Genomic DNA, 9908 nt, shown 5'->3' with positions numbered 1-9908 from the left:
GACGGTGGATCATTTTAGAAAGAGAGTGTCCAAATTGTCCAAATTGTCTAGCCCAGCTGATTTGTACGGGTCCAGGTTTTGCAGCTCTTTCAGAACATCCCAGAAGCTGGGGAGGCTTGGGCAAGTAGCTGCGGTGGGTGCGGAGCTGTTTGCCGGAGTTGGGGTTGCCAGGAGGAAAGATTGAATTGAATGGTATTATATGTTATAAAACATATAAAACAACAATTACAGTTACTATGCCATTCACACTGTCACTCAGCATTAGTTAGACCAGGGATTTGCAAACATTTTCCTGGAGAGCAACTGTCTTGTAAGTTTTCACTCCAACAGGTGAGCTTGATTAGGGTTGGGTTGGATTAAAAACCTATAGGATGGTAACTCTTCAGGGACACGCTTTGAGAACCGTGGGGTTATGCATAACACAGGGAAAATCCCAATTGCATACTCTTTTCCTCCTCATATGCTTCTCCTCTGGCTTTCTCATCCAACCGGTTTTGAGAAGGAGCTGAGTGTGGACGCGAGGAGTCTGCATTTAAGATCTTCCGACAGAATCCTACTCATTACTCCATGTGCTGGCTCACAACGGGGAGGCAGCCCAGTTCCAAAACGTCACTCGGTGTAAAACACGCCTACTCCGGGAGCCCGGGCGAGATAAATTGAATCCCTCATTGAATAGAACTGGTGTTCCCATTCAAGACAGTGATGGCATAATGTGTGGACTGCAGGCCATTGCAAGTGTACCCATAGGAGCAAAGCAGCAAGTAAAAGCATAAAGTTAAAGCAGGAAGTGTACCCATCAATATGTGCTGTGATTTGTTGAATCAACTCAAATGACAAAAACACATTCCATTGGATGAGCGACAAAACTGCCGACACATACCGTGGGGTTAAAACTTGCAAAAGTACTCTACAAGAGGCTGTGAACAAGCAAGTCGGTGTCATTCTCTCTGAACCTCTTTACTATGTCGCCACCATGCTCGATGCTAGTGTCATGACGTTGCCTGCTTGGGTATTGCAAACCCCATCCCCCTCTCCCTGCCTCTCCCTTTCCTCCTTCAACCCATGCTGTGATCACAGAGAGACGTCGTAAATTCCTGAGAATCTCCTCATGGCTAAACAGTATTAGAGAGAGGATAAACTTTCAGGACAAAGGAATTCTCTTCCACCTCACAGAACTTGAGGTACGAACATATTTCATATTCCTGCAAAAGTATAAAAGCTCGGTGGAGATTCCAGCTATGAACCGGTCCGTTTGTCCCCATGTGGGAAACTCATGAGAGACTGTGGGACTACATTACCATACCGCTTTTTATATAATAACCTCAGATATGAGGTTTACATCTGTTTGTTGTATAAAATGAATGAGTGAGTATGATACTGTTTGTATAATTGTGTAATATGATTTTGGACTGTTTAATGAAGAAAAATACAAATCCCTTTTTGATTTGAACTAAACCCGAGGACCCACCCCTGAGCCAGTTGGGTCAGACATCCAAGGACAGCCCTTCCTGCTATCTGAATAAAAGCCAACTCTGAGAAATTACCATTAGACCATGTTTCTCTCCATGGGGAGAACGAAGGTTAAGTACCATTGCTGAATCTTTAACCATACCACGTGGTTAAACTCTTAGACGAATAAGAACAAGTCTTTGATATTGACTACTAGTCTGCAGCTAGGAATTCGGTATCATTGAACGCGAAGAAAGACAACCGCCAAAACAATCATTCTATAACGAATGTCACTCTGAACTATCCACAATAGCCAAGACAGAGACCGACGAATCTTCAACAGAAACTAACTTCTCTCCAACGATCAAGACGACACACACCGAGCGTAACTATATATATATTGATTGCAATTGTTCCCGAATGAGTGAGCGTTCATGTGTAAGGATTAGCATGTCAATTGTTATAAAGAGTATACTCTGTAGTGACTTCTGAATCGACCCCCCATTTTCCCTTTTGTATAACAAGCCGCCATGCCGGTTCAGCCACTAGGGCATATTTCTCCCATTTCATGTAACCAATTTTTAAGTTTGTTTGTTTGTTTATGCATTTCTGTGAATTAATTAGTTAGTAATAAATAAATGATTTAAGACAATTGATGTATGGATGACTCATAGTGAAGACTGGGTTCGTGCAGATAACCAACAATTTACGACGTTTGGAATGAGACTAACGTGAGGTAAAAATAAATAAATCATTAATCAGAAGACTATTGATCAGATATGAAAATATCTGAAAGGTTATATTGGGAAATTATAACTTTGTAATCTGACTACTTTCCCTGGTGCCCTCGAATTCATAGTTAATTAGTTACGTAATTACTCAGTTGATCACGTAATCCCTAATTACAGGAATCTTTGATAAAAACTATAAGTCTTCAATTTAATGATAGCAAAGACACGACACTAGGTACAAGGACCACTACTTCGATGCAGACAAGAAACAGGGTTTACGTGAAATGTTAGACACAGCTGGACAGGACAGACAGATTTGAAACTTCACTGCTTGACATGTATGATGAAATCCTGGTTGAGACTGAGCAAATGAACAACGAAACAGCACAGCAAGTAAGTGAAATAAATAGGCTTTAATTATGTTTTACTGGGAATGGGGACATACGTAAATGCCAACAAAATAACTTTTTGGTCAGTGTGTGTGTAACTATTTATATCAAGGCACAAGGCGAGACCTAGATGCAGACACAGGAGCCAGATGGTTGGAGTCTTACAATGTTTATTAATCCAAAAGGGGTAGGCAAGAGAATGGTCGTGTACAGGCAAAAGGTCAAAACCAGTTCAGAGTCCAATAGGTACCGAAGACTAAACATACAAAATGAACTGGCACAGAGAGACAGGAAACACAGGGATAAATAAGCGACACCTGGAGGGGATGGAGACAATCACAGGGACAGGTGAAACAGATCAGGGCATGACAGTACCCTAGAGCGGCCGTCCAATGCCCTAGCATCCATGGGAACAGAGAGAGGCTGAGTGGGAATACCGAGCTCCGAAGGAATAGTGGCATCCATAAGACATTCATCAGCCCCAGAGTCAATGAGCACTCGGAGAGACTTTGATTGGTCTCCCCACAGCACAAAAACTGGTATGCGGGTGATGGGAATTAGGGAACTCCCAGTCTGACTCACCATAGTACTGGTACCCACTAGAGACAAGGGTTTCCTAATTGGGCAGGTAGATATAAAATGTCCTGCCCCTCCACAGTACAGACAACAGTTACTATTCATCCTCCGTGAGCGTTCCCCAACTGATAATCTAGCCCTTCCCGACTGCATAGGCTCTGGAGTATGCAACTCACCCGTCGTAGATTTACGAGAGCGCTCGAGTGGCTTCGAATTCTCTTCGAAAAGCTTCCTTCGGAAACTTCCGGATTCCCTCGAAGGTGAACGAGCCATAGCGGGTGCATGAGTGTGCACGAGACCAGACCTCCTCTCACTCCTGCGTTCCCTTAGGTGTCCATTGATTTTAATGGTCAGAGCAATAAGGGAGTCAAGGTCAACCGGCAATTCCCGAGCAGCTAGCTCATCCTTTCCCTCCTCAGATAATCCGTGCAGAAAAGTATCGAAAAGAGACTGCGGATTCCAGAGACTCTCGGTGACCAACGTGCAAAAATCAACCGCGTAGTCTGCCACACAATGGGACTTTTGACGTAAGTCAAGCAGTTTACTGGCCGCCTTTCTCCCAGATACCGGAGATTCAAATACCTTTCTCACCTCTGCCATGAATTCCTACATATGACCACAAATGGCAGATTGTTGCTCCCAAACTGCCGTAGCCCAGGAGAGTGCCCTTCCCGACATTAACGTAATAATATATGCAATCTTCGATCGGTCTGAAGGAAACGAAGATAGCTGTAGCTCAAAAATAAGCGTGCACTGAGAAAGAAAACCCTGGCAGGTACCAGGATTCCCCAAATATCGCTCCGGAAGAGGTAAGAGGGGTTCTCGGGGAGCTGGGATAGGCTGTACAAACTCACCGCAGATAGGGAAAAAGTTACTGGGTGATTGGGGTTTTTCAGAGGTGGCAGGCAGCCTCTGAGCTAACTCCCTGATTTGCTCCATAATAGCCTTTAAACTCTTGACGCTAGGGGTCAGATTTATTTTTTAATTTTTTAAAATAACGTTCCCAAGGTAAACGGACTATTTCTCAGGTCCAGATCGTAGAATATGCATATAATTTACAGATTAGGATAGAAAACACTCCAAAGTTTCCAAAACTGTCAAAATATTGTCTGTGAGTATAACAAAACTGATTCTGCAGGCGAAAACCTGAGAAAATCTAACCCGGAAGTGATTTTTAATTTTTTTATCTGTGTTTCCTGGCCCGTCTTTCTTCCATTTTAAAGGGGTATCAACCAGATTCCTTTTCCAATGGCTTCCTCAGGCTGTGACCAGGCTTTAGACATAGTTTCAGGCTTTTATTTTGAAAAATGAGCGAGATTTCTCAAAAGTAGTCAGGTGTCCTCTGAATAGTTCCTGCGCGTGAGAGGGTAGCTCTCCATTTTCTTTTTCTCACTTATTGAATAGGTTACGGTCCGGTTGAAATATTATTATTTAATATTACAACCTGAGGATTGATTATAAAAAACATTTGACATGTTTCTACGACCATTACGGATACTTTTTGGAAATTTCGTTGAACGGAACGAGGCTTTGGTTTTCTGAACATAACGCGCAACCCAAATGGCGTTTTTTTGTTATAAAAGTAATATTTATCGAACAAAAAGAACATTTGTTGTGTAACTGGGAGTCTCGTGAGTGCAAACATCTGAAGATTATCAAAGGTAAGCGATTAATTTTAATGCTTTTCTGACTTTCGTGACCATGCTAATTTGGGGCTAGCTGTTCTAGCATTGATTGATACACTCACAAAAGCTTGGATTTCTTTCTCTGTAAAGCATATTCTCAAAATCTGACACGATAGGTGGATTAACAACAAGCTAAGCTGTGTTTTGGTATATTTCACTTGTGATTGCATGATTCTAAATATTTTTTTTAATATTTTGCGCCCTGCAATTCAGCGGTTGTTTAGGAAAATGATCCCGTAAAAGGGATCCGTAGCGCAGAGAAGTTAACCCATGGTCGTGACCTTCCATCAAGGAACTGAGCCCTTCCAAAAGGCCCTGTAACAACTCCTCATGTCTCCCAATGGTGGCGCCCTGCAGGGAGACAGCGTGGCGGAGCTGGCCCAAGTCTGCTGGGTCTGTCATGGCCAGTTCGTACTATCAAGGCACAAGGCGAGACCCAGATTTAGACACAGGAGGCAGATGGTTGGAGTCTTACAATGTTTATTAATCCAAAAGAGGTAGGCAAGAGAATGGTTGTGTACAGGCAAAAGGTCCAATAGGTACCGAAGAGCAGGCAGATTCAAGGTCAGGGTAGGCAGGATGATCAGGCAGTTGGGAAAGTAGTCCAGAGTCAGGCAGTGGTCAAAACCGGGAGGACTAGCAAAAGAGAATAGAAAAGGAGTACGGGGAAAACACACTGGTTGACTTGACTAAACATACAAGACGAACTGACACGGAGAGACAGGAAACACAGGGATAAATACACTGGGGAAAATAAGCAACACCTGGAGGGGGTGGAGACAATCACAGGGACAGGTGAAACAGATCAGGGCGTGACAATTTAACTGTACTAGAATGCTTAAAAGGCCGCTACAATTTTAAATATCGGTTATCGGTATCGTGTTTTTTGTCAAGGAAAATATCGGATATCGATATCGAGCAAAAATGGCATATCGGTGCATCCCTACTTTGTTGACTTCCTTTCGTTCTGATTTCCTTTCTTGAAGACCAAATGTTAGACGCTCCTTCGTCCCGCATCCTATAATTATAATTATTCATTTTAGAGCCACGAAGAAGAGTATCTACTGGATTACAGACTATATGGAAGACCATTACGCTAGCACAAAGTATTTTTTTTATTTTTTACATTAAACAACACATTTGTTTGGAAATTCAATGCAGAGACACCAAGTGTTGTTTATGTAACAATAAATACACAGTGTTTAATACATTTTAGGTAATATCGGACATTTTGCCTTTTGATATAAAAGTACAGAAATCAAAATATACAAACAATAGACCTAAAAACGGGCTGACAAACAGCCAGACAAGTGTTAAAAAGGGACCTGAAGTGTTTTTGGGTGAACTTCCCCTTTAAGTGCCCTGTGTGCTCTGCTGAAATACCTGGAAGAGGTAAAGAGGGGCATGTTTACCGAGTCACCTCTCCAGTTCTGGCAGGCAAGGATGGCTGTTTATCCAAAGCTGTGTCACTGGATCTGGTTTCTGCCCCTGCATCCCAAGCGCTCGTGGGGAGAATATTCTCTGTCTGTGCACAACTGTCATCAGGCTTGAGAAACCGAACTAACACCTCTCTGGAACACAGAGTCTTCTTGAAGATAAACCAGAAAATCTTGTTTGGTTGAACAGAAACACAAACACAAGCTGGCTGTGAACTGATAGATTTGTGAAGAACTGTTGTATTGCTTATGTTTTTTCTGTTGTTGCAGCTGTTTTTATTAACTGTATTTGAAGGGGTTAGTCAATGATACATGTTTAATATTACATAAACATGACAGGTCAAATGTGCCATGACTTCATCTGTTGTTTTTTCCTCTCTTTCTGTCAAATAAAGGTAAAGGTACTTGATTCTTCTTACAACTATTACAAAAGTTTAAAAAACATTGGATTGGTGTAAAAATGGGCAAGAGTTTCCTCCATATTTCTTGCACCAGTCTAGGCGCGTATCCTTTAAATCCAAGTCACATTAGGATCGATTAATAATTTACACCTAACCAAACCTATGTCCTGGGCATGGAGTTATATGGAGTCCTCTAGTGGCCAAAAGCCTGTGTTTGCATGGGCAGCGCTATTGAGGACTTTCACCATTTTGACAACACATACATCGCTCCTAGCCTCCCACGCATAGGCTACTTTCTGTTCCTAACACTAAAACTAAAATTGAAACTAACTAATATAAAAATTGAAAGGTTTTTAGTAAATCAATTCTGAAAACTAACTAAAACTAAACTGAATTTCAAATACAAATCTACAAATTAATAGAAATAAACACTAATATTAAATCACAAAATGGTAATAAGTTTGCTTTCACTGCATTTTTGGACAAAGGCTCTTATCAATGTAAAGGGAAAGGAATGGAGAGACAGTACTGTAGGCGCTCTAACAGTCAAAGTCCAGAGGCAGACATGAACACAGACACACAAGCACATACACACATATACACACACACACACACACACACACACACACACACACACACACACACACACACACACACACACACACACACACACACACACACACACACACATGCAACGCAGGTGCACACACGCACATAAGTGCACACACACACACACACACACACACACACACACACACACACACACACACACACACACACACACACACACACACACACACACACACATAATCATAAGTACTGTATACATCAGCCAAACCCTTTCATCACATACTGAATACCATAGTTTTGATTGGACTGCATAAACCCTCAATATCGTTGAGCTATTTAAGACAAAAGATTTATAACAAAATAGGCTTGGTCTGATGCCCAAAATAACTTGATATATACATGTACGTGCTTGTATCACAACTTCCTATCTGATTCAAGTACAATTGGTGTAAAATGTACAGAAGAAGTTGAGCAATGAGGACACTAGGACAGGTTTTCCCTAGTTAGATTACTTTAGGATTGAGGTTGATTAACAAGAATGAAACAATTCAACAATTCCTGTGTTTCTGACCTCCAGGTTTTAGTTTCTAAGTAAGAAAAAATATAATGTAGGACAATCACAAAACAGGCTGATTTATATGTCATTTTTGTGTCCTCTGTTCTGAATATTTCAGACTATAATAAAAGCAAATTCTATCCTGTCAAACAATTACCTCCAACAGTCAACAGACATTGATTCGCTGTTTTCCATTCTGGCTACTAGATTAGCATGTTAATATTGACCTGTTTTGGTGACTGACAGTTCCAATACAAACAGCCTGAAATCTGAGTCATGAAATTCACATAAATTCATCCTTCCAGATTAGGGATAAAGATCTCATCCTTCAATAGAGATAAACATAGGATCCCACACCTGCTCTGCTACTCAGGTTTAACATCTGCTCTCTGCCTGAAGTAGTGGGCTAGCTAACTCCTGTCCTGCAAAATGTTCTATTAACAAAAGCCAGTTAGGGACACACTGTTGCTTAACAGGTTTATTGTGACACACTCTGTGCCGGACAATGTGTGATAATGACAGAGTGTGTAGTATGGTGGTACTTGGTTGTTTTTGGTTCACCAAATAAAGACAACAAAAAAAGAGAATGTTAAGCAGGAACTTAAAAAATAATAATAACTATCTAAACATAGATTGCCTCCCATTCCTAAAAATCTTCTCAAGAAAGAAACATTAGAATACCAAGAACCAGACGTGCATGCAACATTTGGTTCAATCACTGTGCCAGCCCACTTCTAAAGAGGAACGTAAATGCCACTCAGGTATCGCACTATAAAGCTGAGGTGCAAAGGATTGTGGGTAGGCTACCTGTGGAGGTCAAATAATGGTAAATGATTGATTATGCCCTGAGAATGCTGTGGCAGCTGTGTCTGGTCTGCAGACATCAAAGCTTTTATGTGACCTGTTTAGCTGCAGCATTAATAAGATGGAGAACTGTCAACAATGAGTAGTATCCCATTAGCTGGTTGGTGAAGACATACAGTACAATCATCATTAGTGTTACTCTCGAGCCTTCAAAGGATCTGTAGCTGTGGCACAAATTATGTTAGCACTTGACAATGTGCGTTCTAATGAAATGTATGGTTTATAAAAAGGAAACTAGCTTGCTCTGCACCTAGCCCTGCAGTATGGATTATTGTACATCCAACAAATGCAGTTTAGAAAAAGTCTGTGTTTAATAGCAGGAGTTGCCCCGGAAGTCGGAGAATTGTGCATTTTTCAAACACCTGAAACAGCTTTTTCCTGCAATCTAGAGCCATAATCATTATGCATAGGTTATCTAAGCATACATCTTTACCTGTTCAACTGCCATTTTAATTAATGATGCACATTATTCTTTAAAAACTGTTATCCCTTATGAATTTCGTACAACTTCCACACTGGTATACAGTGTTGCACAGTATACCGAAACTTCAGTACTTTTCTATACTAGAACATGAAAAACGTGTCGGTACTAGAATTTTTTTAACTTTCGCTACTTCTGTCAAATGTGTCTCACGGATCAAGCTTGTCTTGCAGCACAGCCGATCCTTTATTATAGTGGGCACCGTGCCTGCTCCACTTACTCACTGCCATCCCACACTGGGAGTCTGGGCTGCATCATGTTAGTTCCTTACTCATGCTTCAGTGAAGATAAAACACTTGAATAATAAGACACTGAATGTAATGTTGAAACTTAATTGCTGTTCGCAAAACAATGTCTATACAGGCTAGAACACATTTCAATCGAAGAAGATACAGGTAGCTTCCAGCTTTGTAGGATGCTCTGCTAGATTACAGCTGAAGCTAACATCAATTCACTACCCTAGTATTTTGTTGTGGAAGGCAAACCATAATGCAAAAAATGCTGATTTCAAAGTTGATTGCCACCAAAAACGTTATTAATTCACTTATTTGGTCGCTCTCTCTCACCTTTCTCCCAAAGATGATCTATTGGCTCAGCGAACTGACTGTGTTCCGACAGGCCGCCCCCTTCTTACCTTGTGAATTAAGTCATACCTGTTAAAGAGACAGCGCACATTTTTATAAAATAAGCTATTTCTATCCAAATGTTGTCGATCAGTGGAATAAAATATGTCATAAATGGAAGGGAGACAGATTGTTTGTGATCTGTAG

General features: G+C 41.1%; 1 protein-coding gene across 1 annotated transcript in view; it reads right to left on the bottom strand.

The window, feature by feature from the left end:
- LOC139584458 (G1/S-specific cyclin-D2-like) overlaps positions 1-9908 on the bottom strand; it is a 351941-nt gene that overhangs the window by 273738 nt on the left and 68295 nt on the right. The gene's annotated exons all lie outside the window — the stretch shown is intronic.

This window comes from Salvelinus alpinus, chromosome 9 (assembly GCF_045679555.1).
Source record: "Salvelinus alpinus chromosome 9, SLU_Salpinus.1, whole genome shotgun sequence".
NCBI classification, from domain to species: domain Eukaryota; kingdom Metazoa; phylum Chordata; class Actinopteri; order Salmoniformes; family Salmonidae; genus Salvelinus; species Salvelinus alpinus.
This window is presented reverse-complemented; position numbering and strand designations above follow the sequence as displayed.